Source organism: Triticum urartu, chromosome 7 (assembly GCF_003073215.2).
Source record: "Triticum urartu cultivar G1812 chromosome 7, Tu2.1, whole genome shotgun sequence".
NCBI lineage: Eukaryota > Viridiplantae > Streptophyta > Magnoliopsida > Poales > Poaceae > Triticum > Triticum urartu.
In genome coordinates, this window is record NC_053028.1 from 32,080,802 (window position 1) to 32,100,012 (window position 19,211).

Sequence of the window (19,211 nt, forward strand, 5' to 3'; positions counted from 1 at the left end):
AAACGTTCTAGCATATGGACTCCATGTTAGTAGATTGGGTTCTCTTGGGCTGATTCACATAATAAGGATCCAAAATATAGATACGGTGACAGTTCCTGTTGTGTCGAGAATGGCTAACGGATCAAATTTATCACATCGGCCACCCTCATTGTCAGCAAATAATTTCCCATGCCTTCCAAGCCTATACAACTCATTCATATACTACAATCTGATCTCTGCTCTTTGAACATATGTAATGCTATATAAATTGGTACCAAGAGTATTGTAAGGGGCCTATATTTATATCTCCAACCTTGTTGGAGCAAAAGTAGTGCGTCAACACATTTATTAGCTTATGTGTGAGTGCAGACTTCTTCAATTCTAGCACATGTGTGGTAATATCTTCTATTTTATTTTTATTTTCTATATTCACATTTATGTTGCAAACATATCATTGTCGCATCATAGGCTCATGTGATTTTTATATGATTGCACGCATGGCAACCACACATGTTTCATCTATTGGGCACATTATTACTAGCCATTTTTCACCTAAGCCTGCAAACAGACCACTCTAGGTGAATTTTTTTGCTTCCTTATGATGTGGGATGCCTGGAATGAGTTGGGGAGGGGGGGGGGGGGGGGGGGGGGGCACACATGTTTCATCTATTGGACCATGGAAGTTTTATCTACTTTTGTCCATGTCAAATTTTATTGCTTGCACATAGCAATTATTATTGTACATACCATGGTAAATTCTTTTGGTACATCATCTTTGGTTAATGCAAATTTATTCTTCATATGATGGCAAATTTATTTAATAAACCACGGTAATTTATTTTTTATAACATTGCAAAATATTCAAATTTTCCTCATCAATTTTTATTTTAATGTGAATTTTCCACAACTTTTCTTCATTTGGTTTCCATTAATTTTATATGGAAAACATTTTTCTAATAAATTGGATATGTGATGACCAAAAGCAAATTTCAAAATTTGCCATGATCTAGAGAAACAACTCCCCCATAGTTGTCATGTGACTATTACAATTTTTGTAATTTATATCATGATGATATTTCATGCTAGTCTTGATTTTGGTTTTATTTTGTACATGTATTGTTTTGCTCTGCAGCATGGCTGATTTATTCTTTCCTTATAAAGGCAATTTTGTTATGGTCTACAACATGGAATCTTTTTTGTGTTTTTTTTCTCTTTTCTTGACAAATTTACAACACAAAGCATGCCATTTTTTTAGTCGAATCTGCCAGCGTAATACGAGCCTAGCCCATGTCCATCTTTGCAGGCATTGTGTACGTTTTTTTAGGCAAGCAGGCATTGTGTACGTGATGACATAAAGGTTGGCAGGGAGGGCTTTCCAGTAGCGAACGAAAACGGTTGCAGGGTGAGGATTTTCGAGCGAACCAATCGTTGGATCCAGTGTGGCTTCCCTAGAAACGACAACCAGATATTCACGTCCTTCAATGAAGCCTCAAAACAAATAAACAACAACGAACTATAACTCCCCTAAAAAACAACAACAAACAATAACAAAGCCTTTAGTTCCAAACAATTTGGGATAGGCTAGCTTCAATGAAGCCTCAGCCTCTAAAAAATCATAAGGTGAGCCTGTTTTAAAAGGTACGATTATGATGACTATGTTACAGTCTGAACGAAATTTTTGAAATAGTCAGTGACAATCAAACGCGAGGAATTCACTGAAATATATGGGATGTATGTGAAGGCTAAAAATATCATTAACTTTGTGATTGCTGTGTTGCAGCTAGCTGCGACCGTTCAGATGCGAAGAGTTCTAGAGCGCGATGGCCACGACAAGTATGAGTTTGCAGAAGAGCAAATGGGACGAGCTGTGGAAAAGGAACGGCGAATTGAGTACGAACTCACAGAAAGTTTGGTGTGGATATCAGACAGTTTAGTGGCTTGCAAATCTCCTCAGGTTCGTTCATCAGCCGTGTAGTGTTTCCATTGGTTTACTGGAGCTTGCAAAGGAAAGCGAAACAGGAAGGGAGCATATGACCAGTCGAAGCTAGGTAGCTGCATATGATTGCTGCGAGATGGCGACGGTTAATCATGCCGTCGCCCGTGTACCGGGTTTGACGTTTACACCACTGACGGCGGCACCGCACGGTGCCATGCGCATGTGCGGTCGTCCAGAGCTGGCTGTGGATATTAATCGGTGTTCCATGAAATGTGTCGCGGCAACAAACATGTCAAGAACGCATCAGCAAAGATCAATGCAGGCTTATTAGGATCCTACTTAACTTCAGTATTTATTAGGTGAGCCATTACTCTCCCTCTCTCTATACCCTCTGGGGGACGAGACTTACCTGCTCCCCCGGCGTGCGCCCATCCGTGCTCCCGCATACGTGGCATGGTTTGATTGAAACAAAATAAGGTCCGGTCCCACCCCCTTAAAATCAGGGGGGGAGGGGAGATGATTAGATTAGAAAGAAAAAAGAGAAAAAGACAGCCGTAGGATGGAGTGGGTGCACGGATGGGAGCATGGGGAGGGAGCAGGCAAGCCGGATCCCCCTCTGGATGGGCCACTCATGCGTGCACCATTGAGGACATCTTCAATAGTTTGTATGTTAGCTTGTTTGGTAAGATATGTCATGTCATTAACTAACACCTTAACATAAAACAAGTTCAATGAGTTGTATCTAGTTTGCCCAATAGAATGTGAGATAATAAATAAGGTGCTCTCTCATTCTACATTGAAGTTTATGCAAGGGGTGTTGGTTTATGTACATATAACCTTCCTCTCTTCCTTTATTTATTTTATGACACATCATTAAAAAATGAGTTAAATACACTACAGGTGCCCTAACTTGTCCGGCGCGATCAGTTTGGTGCCTAAACTTGAAAAATATACAAAAGTGGTGTCGTAACTTGTCTGGGCGTTCAAATATGGTGCCTCGACGTATGCCGCCGTATCGAGTGACCGCATGGCATGCCAGCGTGTTGCCGGGCCACATGTCAGTGGTTGCAGGCGTGACGCGTGCTGTTTTTTACAGGAATGCCCCTGGATTTTAATTAATTCTTGCAAAAAACACCCCTTAATTTTAATTAATACTCACAAAAAATATCAGGAAGCAAGCATGCAGGGAATTCGAACATGGGACATCCTCGTCGCCTGACGATCGAGCGGACCAGGCGGCCACGATCTGGTTTGCTCTTAATTATCAGCCAATAATTTATATAGATGATTGCACGTATCGCTCTGCACATGCTTCTACTGGAGTAATTTTATTTCTATTTATTTCCAAGTTACTAACTTATTTTTCTTCAAGTGAAGTTTCTGTTTAGTTTTCATGATACATAAATTTTTCCATATGAAAAAATAAATAATTACTAATATTAAATGTTGTTTATTTTATATCTCTATTTTATTTCCATCACTGTGTACTTTGAAGAGATAAAAATGATTTTTTTCTAAAATTGATGTGGAATTAAAAAGTTGAACTTATATTAAAAACACAGTGAGCATTTTCTGAAATAAACGTTCACGTTCACATTCATTTTCATTTTTCATTTTTCATTTTCATATTATTTTAGAAAATGCTCACCATGTTTCTTGAAAATGTTGAATGCATATTAAAATAATATTGTGTAATATTATTCTTAAATTTCTACAAACCCGCTTAACGTGTTAGTACAGTTCTAGAAATTATTATTGTCACACAATAAAATTTAATACATGTTGAAAAGTTTTTAAAATACAATATTGTCAATTTTAAATGATTGTTTATTTTAAAAATAGAATGAAGATACACAATAATTGTGCGTGCTTATGGTCCTCAATGAGAAAGCATAAATTTACACAATAACTTTTAATATACATTCAACTTTTTTGTCCACATTAATTTTGGAAAAAAACTCATGTTTATCTCATCAAGTTACACAATAATGAAAATATAATAGAGATGTAAAAATAAACAATAATTGCATATTGATAATTATTTTATTTTTTCATATGGGAAAATTTATGTATCATGAAAATTAAACAGAAACTTTGCTCAAAAAAACCCTAAGCAGTACTTTAAAAAAACTGTAGAAAACATGGGCAAAGCGATACATGGAATCGTTCATATAAGTTGCTTGCTAACATTTAAACATAAACCAAAGTGTGGCCTCTTGGTGCGCCTGTTTGATAGGCAACCAGCAGGTCTGTGGTTCGAATTCACTTCATGCCAACTTGTGTTTATATTTTTGTGAAAATTAATTAAAGTACAGACGCGTTCCCATAGAAAAAAATAGTGTGCGTGCAGTGTCCGTAACGTTTTTTCCAAGAATTAACTAAAGTTCAGAGGCATTTCTGAAAAAAAACTACACACAACTCACAACGCGCCCGCAGCAACTGACATGTGGACCAGCGACACGCTGGCATGCCACCCGGACACTTGATATGACGGTATACGCCCAGAGGCGCCGTATTTGAACGCCTAGACAAGTTACGGCATCACTTTTGTGTATTTTTCAAATTTAGGCACCAAACTGACCGCACCGGATAAGTTCGGGCATGTGTGGTGTATTTAACTCTTAAAAAATTTATGTGACAAAGTCTACCAACAATTATCTTACAATCAGTGGCGGAGGCACCGCCCAGCGACCCTGGGCACTTGCACGGGCTCGCTGGCGCGACGACAACAGAGATCGACAAAGATATAATGCGCAAAACCTGTTCGTTTCCTGCTTTACCCGGGCAAAAACAATTTGGGCCTTGTTTGTCACAGTTCACAGCCCAGGTTGAAACAATTGACGCGAGGGAATACATACCACCAATAGCGAATCAACCTTCGGTTGAGTTGGTTAGGTGGACAGTGGTATCCTCAACCCACCAGGGTTCAAATCCTGGTGCTCGCATTATTCCTGGATTTATTAACGAGACGCCTACGGTGACTTCGTAAATCTCAAGATGATATGCCGGCTCAGTCTCTCGGAGGTGCTCATAGGGGTGGGGTGTACGTGTGTGCGTTCATATGGGTGAGTGTATGCGCGTGTATATGAACGCTTGTGTCTGTACTGATGCTCAAAAAAAACATACCACCAATATTGCGTACGTTTTTCTAAAAAAATTACTGCGTACCAGAATCGACAGATCGATCTCTCCTTCTCCCCGTCCGTTCGTTTCTCAGGCTGCGAGCGCACGGCTGGCGGCTGGCCTTAGCCTTGGATGGCTAGACGCACGGGCGGCGGCGAGGGACGCACGGCACGTCGGTGCCCAGGCAAGTCTAATCGTCCCTCATCCCCTCCTTCCTCTCGTAGTCTCATTCAGGTTCGGCAGTTTGTCCGGAAAGAATCCTCCATGGAAATTACGATTAGGGATCGATTTGGAGCACACCAAAGGCCTCAAGTACAACCTCAAAATAGCATCAGCGCTGCGCTGCTCTGTGCTATGATGTTAGTTGAAGTGTTAATTACTACTACTACATCCTCCAGAAGAATCAATTTTCATACGAAAGTGTTTAATGATTTCTTTACCTCTGAAAATTCATTTGGCAATGAACCAATAGACATGGGACTTCAATTTAGGGAATGTTTCGTTTGGGATGATCATGACTAGAGAAAAATTATATTTGTTGGCTGCTGGAAACTACAAAATCGAAGTATGTACCACACATGTAGTTGATGTTTCTATAAACTTGTTACTTATTGTAGCTTATTTTCTTATTTACTCGTGTAACAACTAACATCATTTTTTTTATTAAATTACAGAGATGAGGAGGGTTTTTTAATAGAGGAAGCACAGAAAATATGAATGGTGTGCAACCGAAAATGTGAATGGTTTTTGTTTAATAGAGGAAGCATAACCAATGAATTTAATTCAAATGAGATCGAGCGTGATCCAGGAAAGAGAAAAGAAATCTGGGATTATCCTCCTAATATTCAAGACCAAGTGAGAAGAGCATATGTATTGAAGGATGCAATCACTAGTAGAAAAGGGGGCAATGGTCCAGGCCGGGTCAGCCCATTAGTCCCGGTTCAGTCCAGAACCGAGACCAATGGGGGCATTGGACCCGGTTCGTGAGCCCAGGGGGCCGGCCGGGCCACGTGGGCCATTGGTCCCGGTTCGTCTGGACCTTTTGGTCCCGGTTGGTGGGACGAACCGGGACCAATGGGCCTGGCTCCTGGCCCACCACCATTGGTCCCGGTTGGTGGCCTGAACCGGGACCAAAGGCTGCCCTTTAGTCCCGGTTCATGCCACGAACCGGGACCAACGAGGTGCCTATATATATACCCTCGCCCGCGAGCAGAGCACTTCAGTGCTCTGTTTTTCTCTGGCCGGCGAGGGGAGGGGTTTGTGTGGTGCTCTAGCTCACCTCCTATGCACATGAGGTGTTCGATGAAATGCCCGAGCCACACTAGTTAAGCTTTCTCCTCTCAAAGCTCGACCTCAAAACTACATTTTCCTCGAGATTTGTCTAGATTTAGCGGTCCATCACGCCCCACCCCCGTCTTCACCGTCGTCGATCACCCGCGCCGATTTCATCACCGACACCACCGTGGTGAGCCTCTTGTTCTTATCTTCTTTCTGAAAGGACAAATATTCTTACTTGTATGTTTAGATAGATACTTGTATCATTTTCTTACTTTTATTATTGCATCTTATATAGTGCGATGGTTTTGGTATCCGCCCCCTTCGGCCCTCGTCCTGTCTATGATTCGGATGTGGTATATATATTATCTTTATAACTATTGGTTCATTTATTGTTTACGAAAATTATGCGGACCAACGTGACATATATTTTATTTATCTAGGATGTATGTGAACCAGAAATTCCAACCAACCCTATTGTCGAGAGGTTAAATTTAGTTGAAGAAGAAAACAATTTCTTGAAGGAAAAAATAAAAAAAATTGAGGAGGAGAAGATGATATTGGAGTTGCATGTTGCGGATTTCGTTGATGATCACAAGATAAAGATGGATGCAATGCGCTTGAAGATTAGAAAGATTAGAAAATATGCCATTCATACCGAGGCTTGGTATCATTATGCCGTTGGATCAATTGTTACCTTGGTTGCGATTATGATCGCCTTTGTTTTCGCATTTAAATGTTTTACATAGTTTCAATGTATGGTTTAATTAATTAGATGCTCTGGAGAGCTATATGTTGTTAGATGAGAACTATGTATGTACTTTGGTTTTAATGTGATGATGAACTTCTATTAATTTGGACACTTAATTATATATAATGCACGCAGATGAACCGGCAATGGATGTACGGTGACAGACATACCTCCGAGTACATTAAGGGCGTGCATGAGTTTCTCGATGCGGCTGAGGCAAACAAGCAGAATGGTTTTATGTATTGTCCATGCACTAAATGTGGGAATACGGTGTCTTACTCTAACCGGAAAATCCTTCACACCCACCTGCTTTACAAGGGTTTCATGCCACACTATAATGTTTGGACGAGGCACGGAGAAATAGGGGTTATGATGGAAGACGACGAAGAAGAAGAGTATGATGACAACTATGTGCCCCCTGAATACCGTGATGCTGCAACGGGGGGAGCTGGGGAAGATCAAGAGGAACCAGACGATGTGCCCAATGATGCTGCAACGGGTGAAGCTGCTGAAGATCAAGAGGAACCAGACGATGTGCCCGATGATGATGATCTCCGCCGGGTCATTGTTGATGCAAGGACGCAATGCGAAGGTCAAAAGGAGAAGCTGAAGTTTGATCGCATGTTAGAGGATCACAAAAAAGGGTTGTACCCCAATTGCGAAGATGGCAACACAAAGCTCGGTACCATACTGGAATTGCTGCAGTGGAAGGCAGAGAATGCTGTGCCTGACAAAGGATTTGAGAAGCTACTGAAAATATTGAAGAAGAAGCTTCCAAAGGATAACGAATTGCCCGACAGTACATACGCAGCAAAGAAGGTCGTATGCCCTCTAGGATTGGAGGTGGAGAAGATACATGCATGCCCTAATGACTGCATCCTATACCGCGGTGCATACAAGGATCTGACCGCATGCCCGGTATGCGGTGCATTGCGGTATAAGATCAGACGAGATGACCCTTGTGATGTTCACGGCGAGCCCCACAGGAAGAGGGTTCCTGCGAAGGTGATGTGGTATGCTCCTATAATACCACGGTTGAAACGTCTGTTCAGAAACAGAAAGCATGCAAAGTCGATGAGATGGCACAGTGAGGACCGTAAGAAAGACGGGAAGTTGAGAGCACCCGCTGACGGGTCGCAGTGGAGAAAAATCGTGAGAAAGTACTGGGATGAGTTTGCAAAGGACCCAAGGAACGTATGGTTTGCTTTAAGCGCGGATGGCATTAATCCTTTCGGGGAGCAGAGCAGCAATCACAGCACCTGGCCTGTGACTCTATGTATGTATAACCTTCCTCCTTGGATGTGCATGAAGCAGAAGTTCATTATGATGCCAGTTGTCATCCAAGGCCCTAAGCAACCCGGCAATGACATTGATGTGTACCTAAGGCCATTAGTTGAAGAACTTTTACAGCTGTGGAATGAAAACGGTGTACGTACGTGGGATGAGCACAGACAAGAGGAATTCAATCTAAAGGCGTTGCTGTTCGTGACCATCAACGATTGGCTCGCTCTCAGTAACCTTTCAGGACAGACAAACAAAGGATACCAGGCATGCACACACTGTTTAGATGACACTGAAAGTATATACCTGGACAAATGCAGGAAGAATGTGTACCTGGGCCATCGTCGATTTCTTCCGACCAACCATCAATGTCGAAAGAAAGGCAATCATTTCAAATGCAAGGCAGATCACCGGAAGAAGCTCGCCATGCGTACCAGTGATCACGTACTTGCTATGGTCAATGATTTACACGTAATCTTTGGAAAGGGTCCCGGCGCACTAGCTGTTCCGAATGACGCTGAGGGACACGCACCCATGTGGAAGAAGAAATCTATATTTTGGGACCTACCCTACTGGAAAGACCTAGAGGTCCGCTCTTCAATCGACGTGATGCATGTGACGAAGAACCTTTGCGTGAACCTGCTAGGCTTCTTGGGCGTGTATGGAAAGACAAAAGATACACCTGAGGCACGGGAGGACCTGCAACGTTTGCACGAAAAAGACGGCATGCCTCCGAAGCAGTATGAAGGTCCTGCCAGCTACGCTCTTACGAAAGAAGAGAAAGAAATTTTCTTTGAATGCCTGCTCAGTATGAAGGTCCCGACTGGCTTCTCGTCGAATATAAAGGGAATAATAAATATGGCAGAGAAAAAGTTCCAGAACCTAAAGTCTCAGAACTGCCACGTGATTATGACGCAACGGCTTCCGGTTGCATTGAGGGGGCTTCTACCGGAAAACGTCCGATTAGCCATTGTGAAGCTATGTGCATTTCTCAATGCAATCTCTCAGAAGGTGATCGATCCAGAAATCATACCAAGGCTAAGGAGTGATGTGGCGCAATGTCTTGTCAGTTTCGAGCTGGTGTTCCCACCATCCTTCTTCAATATCATGACGCATGTCCTAGTTCATCTAGTCGACGAGATTGTCATTCTGGGGCCCATATTTCTACACAATATGTTCCCCTTTGAGAGGTTCATGGGAGTCCTAAATAAATATGTCCGTAACCGCGCTAGGCCAGAAGGAAGCATCTCCATGGGCCATCAAACAGAGGATGTCATCGGGTTTTGTGTTGACTTCATTCCTGGCCTTAAGAAGATAGGTCTCCCTAAATCGCGGTATGAGGGGAGACTGACTGGAAAAGGCACGCTAGGAGCGGACTCAATAATATGCAGGGACGGGCATTCTTGGTCTCAAGGACACTACACAGTTCTACAGAACTCTACCTTGGTGACCCCGTATGTCGATGAACACAAGAATAGTCTGCGCTCCAAACACCCGGGGCAGTGCGACGACTGGATTACATGTGAACACATTAGGACTTCCAGTAGTTGGTTGGAAGCACGTCTCAGAGGTGACAACACTGTTTGTGATGAGTTGTACTTGTTGTCCAGGGGACCATCTATGACTGTATTGATTTACAAAGGATACGAAATAAATGGGAATACATTTTACACGATTGACCAAGATCAAAAGATCACCAACCAAAACAGCGATGTCCGCTTTGATGCAACAACCGAGAAGGGAAAGGACACATATTATGGTTACATAGTGGACATATGGGAACTTGACTACGGACAAGATTTTAAGGTCCCTTTGTTTAAGTGCAAATGGGTCAATCTGTCAGGAGGCGGGGTACATGTAGACCCACAGTACGGAATGACAACAGTCGATCTGAAAAATCTTGGGTACACTGACGAACCATTCGTCCTAGCCAATGATGTGGCAGAGGTTATCTATGTGAAGGACATGTCTACCAGACCGAGAAAAAGAAAAGATAAGGAAAAGAATACATCATACGATGAGTCAAAGCGCCACATAGTTCTTTCAGAAAAAAGGGACATCTTGGGAGTGGAGGGCAAGACAGACATGTCTGAAGATTATGAAAAGTTTCATGAAATTCCTCCCTTCAATGTCAAGGCTGACCCAAGCATCCTGATAAACGATGAAGATTATCCATGGTTACGGCACAATAAGCAAATGACACAAGCGAAGAAAAAGTGAAGACTTTCTCCCGCAACTATTATGATGATACCATGCCAAATTTGTAACAGACGAGTATGCTATGCCAACTTTTTCAGAGTTCATTTGAAAACTATGAATTTAGGTCGAATTTTCTCTATAGGTGCATCTATGTTCATTTTTTTAGTAAACTTAATCACAAACTTGTGATTCACACAAATTTCAAAGAATTCAAATTTTAACTATTCAAATTTGAAAACTAATGGCACTAACAGAAAGTTTATAATTTTTCTAAAACTAATGGCACTAACAGAAAGTTTATAATTTTGCTGACCTAAAAGCAAAAATAATTAAAAAATAAAGCAAGAAACAAAAGAAAATAAATAATACAGAAAACAAAAAAAAACTGGAAAAAAAAATAAAAATAGCAACAATAAGTATTTTGTTGTAAGTGGAAACAAAATAAAATAAATAAAGCAACAAAGAAAACAAAAAAAACTAAAAAAGTGTTTTCAAATTTGAAAACTAATGGCACTAACAGAAAGTTTATAATTTTTCTAAAACTAAAAGCAAAAAGAATTAAAAAATAAAGCAAAAAACAAAAGGAAATAAATAATGCAGAAAACAAAACAAAAAAACTAGAAAAAAATAGCAGTAATATTAAATAGCAGGAAAAAGAATGACTCAAAAATCAATTTTTATAGTAAAGTTATTCATAAACTAGTGATTCACACAAATTTTAGAAAATTCAAATTTAAACTATTCTAATTTTAAAACTAATGGCACTAACAGAAATTTTATAATTTTTGTGACCTAAAATAAAAAAGAAATCACTACAAAACTATAAGTATTTAGTTCTAAGTAGAAATGAAAAAAATAGCAAAGAAAAAAAAATGCCACCTACTGGGCCACCACGGCCTGAATACGACTAGAAACCCAACCATGGGCCCGGATTCAGGCCCGCAGCAGGCCCATTAGGCCCACAAGCATTGCAGTGACAGATTAGGCCCGAAAGCCTGCAATTGAGAGGAGCTCGAGAGGGTGGGCGCAGCAGCGCTTATAAACCACTCCCGAGCCCTCTCAACTAGCGAGGTGGGACTAAACTTTTGGGCGCGGGGCAGCACAAGGCCATTGGTCCCGGTTGGTGGGAAGAACCGGGACCAAAGGGGGGCATTGGTCCCGGTTCGACGCACCAACCGAGACCAATGGACCCCTTTGGTCCCGGTTCGCCTCACCAACCGGGACCAATGGCTGGCACCAACCGGGACTAAAGGGGGGCATTGGTCCCGGGTTGAGCCACGAACCGGGACCAATACATTTCCTATATAACCAAACACTTAGGAATTTTCCCCCACCCGCCATTCTTCTCTCCAAACGCCGCCAGGCTGCTGCGTTGCTCCTCGACGCTGGCTGCCCCGACGTCGCCGTCGCCTCCCCTAGCCGCCCGAGGTCGCCGTCGCCGCCCGCTCGCCGTCGCCCGTGCCCTCGCCCGACGCCGTCGCCGATCGCCGCCCTGCCCCGACGCGCGTCGCGCGCCCCGGCCCGCCCGTCGCCGTCGCCCTGCCCCGCCCGTCGCCGTCGCCCCTGCCCCGCCCGTCGCCGTCGCCCCGGCCCGCCCGTCGACGTCGCCCTGCCCGTTGGTCCGGCCGGCGCCCCTCCCTTGTTTTTTATATATTATATATGCTTGTGTATATTGCCTCTTTGTGTATATATGTTCATATATGCAAAAGTTAGATTTAAATATTTAGAAAAGGATTATCTATATATGTTCTCTGATTTAGTACATTTTAGGTTACTTTCATTTTTAGAAAAGTTTTATATATTTAGGAGAGGAAAAAGGAAATAAGAAGAGGAAAAAGGAGAAGAAGAGGAGAGGAAGAAAAGGAAGAGGAGAAGAAGAAAGGAATAGAGGAGAAGAAGAAAAAATAGAATAATTCTATTTTTTCTTCTTCTCCTCTATTCCTTTCTTCTTCTCCTCTTTTTTTTCTTCTTTTTTTTCGATCTTCTCCTCTATTCCTTTCTTCTTCTCCTCTTTTTATGTCTTCTTCATTTTCTTCAACACGAGGGGGGGGGGTCGATATAACCCCCTCCCGATAGGAAAGTTTTATATAGAAAGTTACAATTTTAGAAAAGTTTTATATATGCAAAAGTTACAATTTTAGAAAAAGAAGGATAGGAAAGAAGAAAATAAGAAGAGGAAAGAAAGAAGAAGAGGAGAGGAAAAGAAGAGGAGAAATAAATAAGAAGAAGAAAAAAGAAGAAAAAGAAGAGGAGAAGAAGAAAGGAATAGTGGAGAAGAAGAGAAAATAGAAGAAGAAAGGAATAGTGCTTCTATTTTCTCTTCTTCTCCACTATTCCTTTCTTCTTCTCCTCTTTTTTTTCTTCGATCTTCTCCTCTAGATATTCCTTTCTTCTTCTCCTCTTTTTTTCTTCTTCTTCTTCTTCTTCTTCTTAATTTTTATCGGGAACGAGGGTGTCGAGGATCGCCGAGGGGTCGAGGGTCGGGAACTAGGGTAGAGGGTCGAGGGTCGTTAAGGGGTCAAGGGTCGAGGGTTTCAGGGTCGAGGGTTCGAGGGTTCTATAGGGTCTAGGGATTGAGGGTCGAGGGTTCCAGGGTCGTCTAGGGGTCGAGGGTTCGAGGGGTCGAGGATCGCCGAGGGGTCGAGAGTTGTTTCCTTGTGTCAAAGTATTGAAGAAATCCATGGCTTCATCATTAGCCGGAAGTAACCAGGGCATGACGAAGTCCTCCAAAGTTATTTTGGAATGGTGTCCCGGATAGGATAATTTGCCTTTTTGTATGAATTTCAGCAAAGGCCTTCCAAATAACGATATTTGGAAGGTTCTTGCTGAACTTTGTACCAAAAAGCGAATTATCCTATCTGGGACTCCGTTCCAAAATAACTTTGGAGAGCTTCGTACCATCATGCACCTGTTACTTTCGCCTAATGATGAAGACATGGTTTTGTTGAATCCTTTGACACTAGGCAACCTCCCGACCCCTCGGCGATCCTCTCGAACATGAGAGGAAGAAGAGGATAAAAAAAGAAGAGGAAGAAGAAAAAAAAAGAGGGGAAGAAAGAATAGAGGAGTTCTTCTCCTCTATTCTTTCTTCTCCTCTTTTTTTTCTTCTTCTTCCTCTTTTTTTTATCGGGAACGAGGGTCGTCGAGGGACATAGATGTAGTGTCGTCGTTGTTGATATACCCCCTCCCGATAGCTTCAACACGTGGGGGGGGGGGGGTCGATATTACCCCCTCCTTGAAGCGTTCTCGAGGCCACCCCAAACCCTTAAAGCGTTGTCGAGGCCACCCTAAACCCTAGAGAAGCAGCGTCGAGGCCACTAATTAATATATATGATTCCTTACTATGATTAGCTAGCTAGTTCTACGTTTGCCACTAATATATCCATCTGTCATGTTTGAATAATAATTGCCATATTGTAAATATTTGTAGAAACTATGGACACCGCCTGAGACGAAGCAAAAGAAGCGTTGTTGAGGGACATAATCGCAGAAGGAAGTGATGTCGTCTCGTTCTTTCTCAACGACACTGATGGTCTGGAAGGAGAGGGTAAAGAAGCTGGCTCCGGTGACCTAATGCCGATGCAAGAAGAAGAACATGAGGACGGCTCCGGTGACCCAATGCCGGTGCAAGAAGGAGACCGTGATGACGGCTCCGGTGACCGAACCGAGTCCGGCCAGGTATATATATTAGTTAATCCTGTGGTGACTAGCTAATTAATGCATTCATTGTTTTGGTATGTACACATATTAATTGAGTCTTTGTTCTTTTTTCTAGCCCTTCGGATCGAGCACAACTGAGGTAAAGAGACGAGGCCCGAAGAAAAAGTTGAGCTCGGATGAAAGGTTTGAGATCATAGCAATCGCGCCCGACGGCCAACTGATTGAACCCATCCGAACAAAGAACGCATTTGTTGCTCAGTGCGGGGTTCTGGTTAGGGACAAGATCCCAATCAGCATCCAGCAATGGTTAAAGCCGGCTACAGAAGACCCTGAGGTGTCTTACGTCAATGATATGCAGAAAAATGATCTTTGGACTGAGCTGAAGTCAAATTTCACCCTACCCCCAGAGGATGATCCGGAGAAGCCAGTTAAAGAGCAATTAATCAAGTCTTTTGCTCTTAAGAGGATGGCAGACCTATTCAGGAGGTGGAAGAAAGAGCTGAATAGGTTTGTCGAGAAAAAAGAGACACCAGAATTCAAGGGCAGATATTAGAAGATCAGAGATCACTGGCCCACATTTGTGGCCAACAAGACATCGGAAAAGAGTAAGAAGATGTCGGCGACAAACAAGATAAATGCTGCGAAGAAGAAGCTTCACCATCGCACGGGGTCAGGTGGCTACCTCGTAGCCCGGCCTAAGTGGGCCAAGCTTGAGAATGATCTGGTTGAAAAAGGGATCGAACCAGAGACAATGAACTGGCCAGACCGTTGCCGGACTTGGTTCTTCGAGGCTGGCAGAACCTTGGACCCTGTAACAGGGAAGTGCATTTGGACAGACAAGCAACTTGACATACCCTTGAAGAAGCTTTGGTACTATATCGCTGCAGCGCAGAAAGGGACGTTCCTTCCAGACAGAGAGAACGACGAGCTCACAGAGGCCCTCGGAAATCCTGAGCACCCTGGATGGACACGAGGCACGCCAGGCTCCATTCCGTGGAAGGCTGGGTTTCCGGACGCAGGCGGTTACAAAAGCCACGAGAGGAGGAAAAAATTGCAGCAGACCGGACTGCAGGCGCTGCATGCAAGGGTACAAGCGATAGAGGAACGAGAAGCAAATCGCAGCGAACGACTTGCCGAAGCTTCCCCTGAAGCTACCCCGCCATCTCAGCGGAGAAGCAGCATGGCTTCCACCGAGCTGCTTTAGCCGGAGCTTGTCTTGACGGCTCCTGCCAGCTATCCCGTGGATGCTATCACGGAGGCTCAAAATTGCCACCTTATGACGCAATGGATTAATATGAAGGTCAAGGCGGCTGTTGGCTCTGTTTTTCCTAATGAACCCGGCGCAACTTTTCACTGCCGACCGATTCCAGAAGGATGTGCTAAGGTGATGGTGGATGAAATAACGGAGGGATTTGAGGACCTCCCGCTTGACCACCCTACCGGAGAAGGGGAGACTCGGCTGGGTTCTTCTCTGAAGACTCCATGCCTATGGCGGAAGGAGCTCATCAACCTTCCGAACTGGACGCCTCCGCCTCCTCCTCCTCCTCCGGCGAGTCAGGGCACTCCGCCTCCTCCACCGCCTCCTCCTCCAGCGAGTGACAATCAGGGCCCTCGGCCGGCTCCTTCTCCGGCGCGTGGCGGCACTCCGCCTCCTTCTCCGCCTGCGCCGGCGCGCTCGAGCAGCCAGCCTCCTCCTTCTCCGCCTCGTCAGCAAGGGCGGAAGAGACCCGTCGCCGCTTCGGCAGCTGCTCCGGCGTGTCGTAGTCCTTCTCCTCCGCCTCGTAAGCAAGTCAAGAAGACATCCGCTCCGTCTGTTCGGCCGGCGTCTAGCAGTACAGCCAGAGGCGGGAGGACATACAGATTCGGTCCTTCTCTGAAGAGTCCACAGAAGTTACCATACGAGAGGACCCCGGAGGAGAATGCGAAGATCGCGCGAACCGAAGTGGATGACTGGTTTCCAGGGTTGAAAGCAAAGAGACATCCACCTCCGGAGGAGAAGGTAGATCCGGTGAAAGTGAAGCGCACTCTGGCTGCCCTGGCAAAACCACCCAAATCTCCGCCGAAAGGCAACTATGAGCGCATTATTGCAAAGACATGGGTCGAAGCGGAGCGGTCGGGAAGTACAGTCAGTGATCAAAGGCTGAAAGAACGACGAGCAGCTGGGAAACAAATTGCCCAGCTCGGCGAACAAGCGAAGCAATCGTGCCCCCCGCTCAAGGTGCCTAGCGACATCGTCGATCCGAGGATGGTGCCCGGTTATTGCAATGTTGACGATTACCTGCCCGACGATGTACATTATGATCCCATGGAGGTGCAGATACACAGATACGAGTACGGTAAGCCTCTCGTCAAAGATGAAAAATCTTTAACAACGATGATGCAAAGATTGCATGATTGGTACTTGAAAATCTACAGAGAGTCTGGGGGGAGGAGTACTTTGTATGCGAGAGTTAAACCGGAGCATGACCTCGTTGGAATTGAACTGTTGCCTATTCCATTTGAGGAGTTCTATCAGTTTTTCAATCAATTGGCCCTCGATAAAACAACGGTCACCTGCTACTGTCTGTAAGTACTACTACTTCTGTCATTAAGTCTCTCTATATAACTCATCTCTTTCATTGCATGTATTTATAATTATCCTCACTATATTATGCAGATTGAAGATCGCCGAATTGAAGAAAAGACAAATCGGTGATATTGGGTTCGTTAACACATATTTCATAGATGCAACTGAGGTTGAACATCGTCCCGAAGATACCGAGGCCAACTAGCTACGATCATTCAAAATAAATGAAAACAAAGATATAATACTCTTTCCTTACAACTTCAAGTGAGTGTTACTGCCTTGTGCATATTCGGTTTCCCTTATATATTAGTCCAGATTATAGTAATGTAATTGATGAGTTATGCATGCGTGCGCAGGTACCACTATATTCTCCTAGAGATTAAGCTTGAGCAGGGAGTAGTAACTGTCTTGGACTCTAAACGAAAAGATCCCCAGGAGTATGCGGACATGACTGAAATCCTCAAGAAGTAAGTTAAATCGATCATTATCCACCATATCAGCAACACAAATTCACCAGAAAAGTTTCGGGACTGCCGAAGGAGTTGGAATTTAGACACCCGAAAGTAAGTACTATAGTAGCATGTTCCGCGCATCTCCTAGTGATTCAAGCGCTAGTTTCATCAATACCATTTAGCATTCTTGCTTATCAGTTTGATTGACCTCTATTTTTTGTAAAGTGGTTGTGGCAGGAATAAGGGAATGATTTCTGTGGATACTACGTCTGCGAGTCCATCCGCCACACGACCTGTGAGCGGGGCGGGTACTCTGACGAACAATATGAAGTGCGTAAATAACAATATTCACAATTTTATTTTATTACAATCATTTGTGTTGAGTTTCATTCATTCATATATATATATATATGTGTATTGACCCCCTTCTTCAAATTAGATGTTTCGGAAGCGGGATGAACTCCTAGCACCAGCTCGCATGCGAGAAATTCAAGAGGAATTTGCGGCATTCTTTCTTGACCACGTGATCGCTGAAGACGGAGAATACTATGTGGACCATGCGTCCGTATGATTATATTTGTAAGAGATAATTATTGTATATATGTAGCCGGTAGTGTCGGATAGATATACCAGAACTTGTTGTTCGACCAATCTCTCGGAGAAGGAGAGGTGGTCGATATCACTTCTCTCTGTATGCATATATGTTCATGCATGACATCTTCGGTTTCCTTCGTTTGCTTACTAGCTATCTAGCGTGTCTAGTCCTCTCTATACGTATGTATAGTACGTAGCGTCGACCAAGCACGGACATAAGAGATGACACTTCTCTCTATTAATTATAGCTAGCTAACACAATATATGAAACACCTAAATTAACCCCCAAAACCCCCAACCCCCCCCCCCTCCCTTAAAAAAAACAAAAACCCCAGTCACAGAAATGCTGACGCATGGAGGCCTATTGGTCCCGGTTGATGGAACCAACCGGTACCAAAGGCCCTCCTGCCCGGGCTCAGCGCGCAGGACACATGGAGGCCCATCTGTCCCGGTTCTGGTTAGAACCGGGACTAAAGGGTCAGGGCATTAGTAACAACCCTTTAGTCCCGGTTCTGGAACCGGGACAAAAGGCCCTTATGAACCGGGACAATAGGCCCGTTTTCTACTAGTGAATGCAACCAGATCTGAATAAATTTCATCGTACTGAATTTGGACGATTATCAAGAATAAATTGTGTAGCAAGATCAGTAATGAGTGGTTCAATGACTTGATGATATGTTACACCTAGCGGGAGTTAGTCAAGTCAGTTGATGGTATTATTCCAACATTTGCTGCAATGAAGTCTCGGAAAGGGCATTTGCCTCGTCATTTTCTTTAGCGCATTATTGGTATGTTCCATCTGACTTGTGATTTTCTTTAGCGCACTATTGGTATGTTTCATCTAACCATCTCTATTTTTGCAGGCTTTTTATTTTGAATATATTCACATGTCGCAACTAGATTTATTGAATTACAAATCCATTTTTCTTATCTTGTAGTGTCTTCTAGGACTTTGGTAACATGGCGAGTTTGCCTCTATGGAAGTTTGTTATGTCTTTCTTTTGGCAAAATGAACAAGTGAGAGAGGCTTTTGAACATGGTGGAAGAAATTGCACAATGACATCTGGTATGGATAGCTTTACTTTTATTGGCAACATGGCGAGTTTGCCTCTATGCAAGGCTAATTTTATGTCTTCTGTTGTCAAGTCTCAATCTAAGAAACTTCATTTTTGTTAGACTATTATGTTAAGGTTTTCACTTAGTTATTAATGCAAATGTTTGGTTTGGGACTTCTTTGCTACTCCCTCCGTTCCAAATTACTCGTCGCAGAAATGGATGTATCTAGAACTAAAATACATCTAGATACATCCATATCTACGACAAGTAATTCGGAACGGAGGGAGTATATATATTATATGTAGTGTATGAATATCCGGTTGTTTATTTCTATACTAG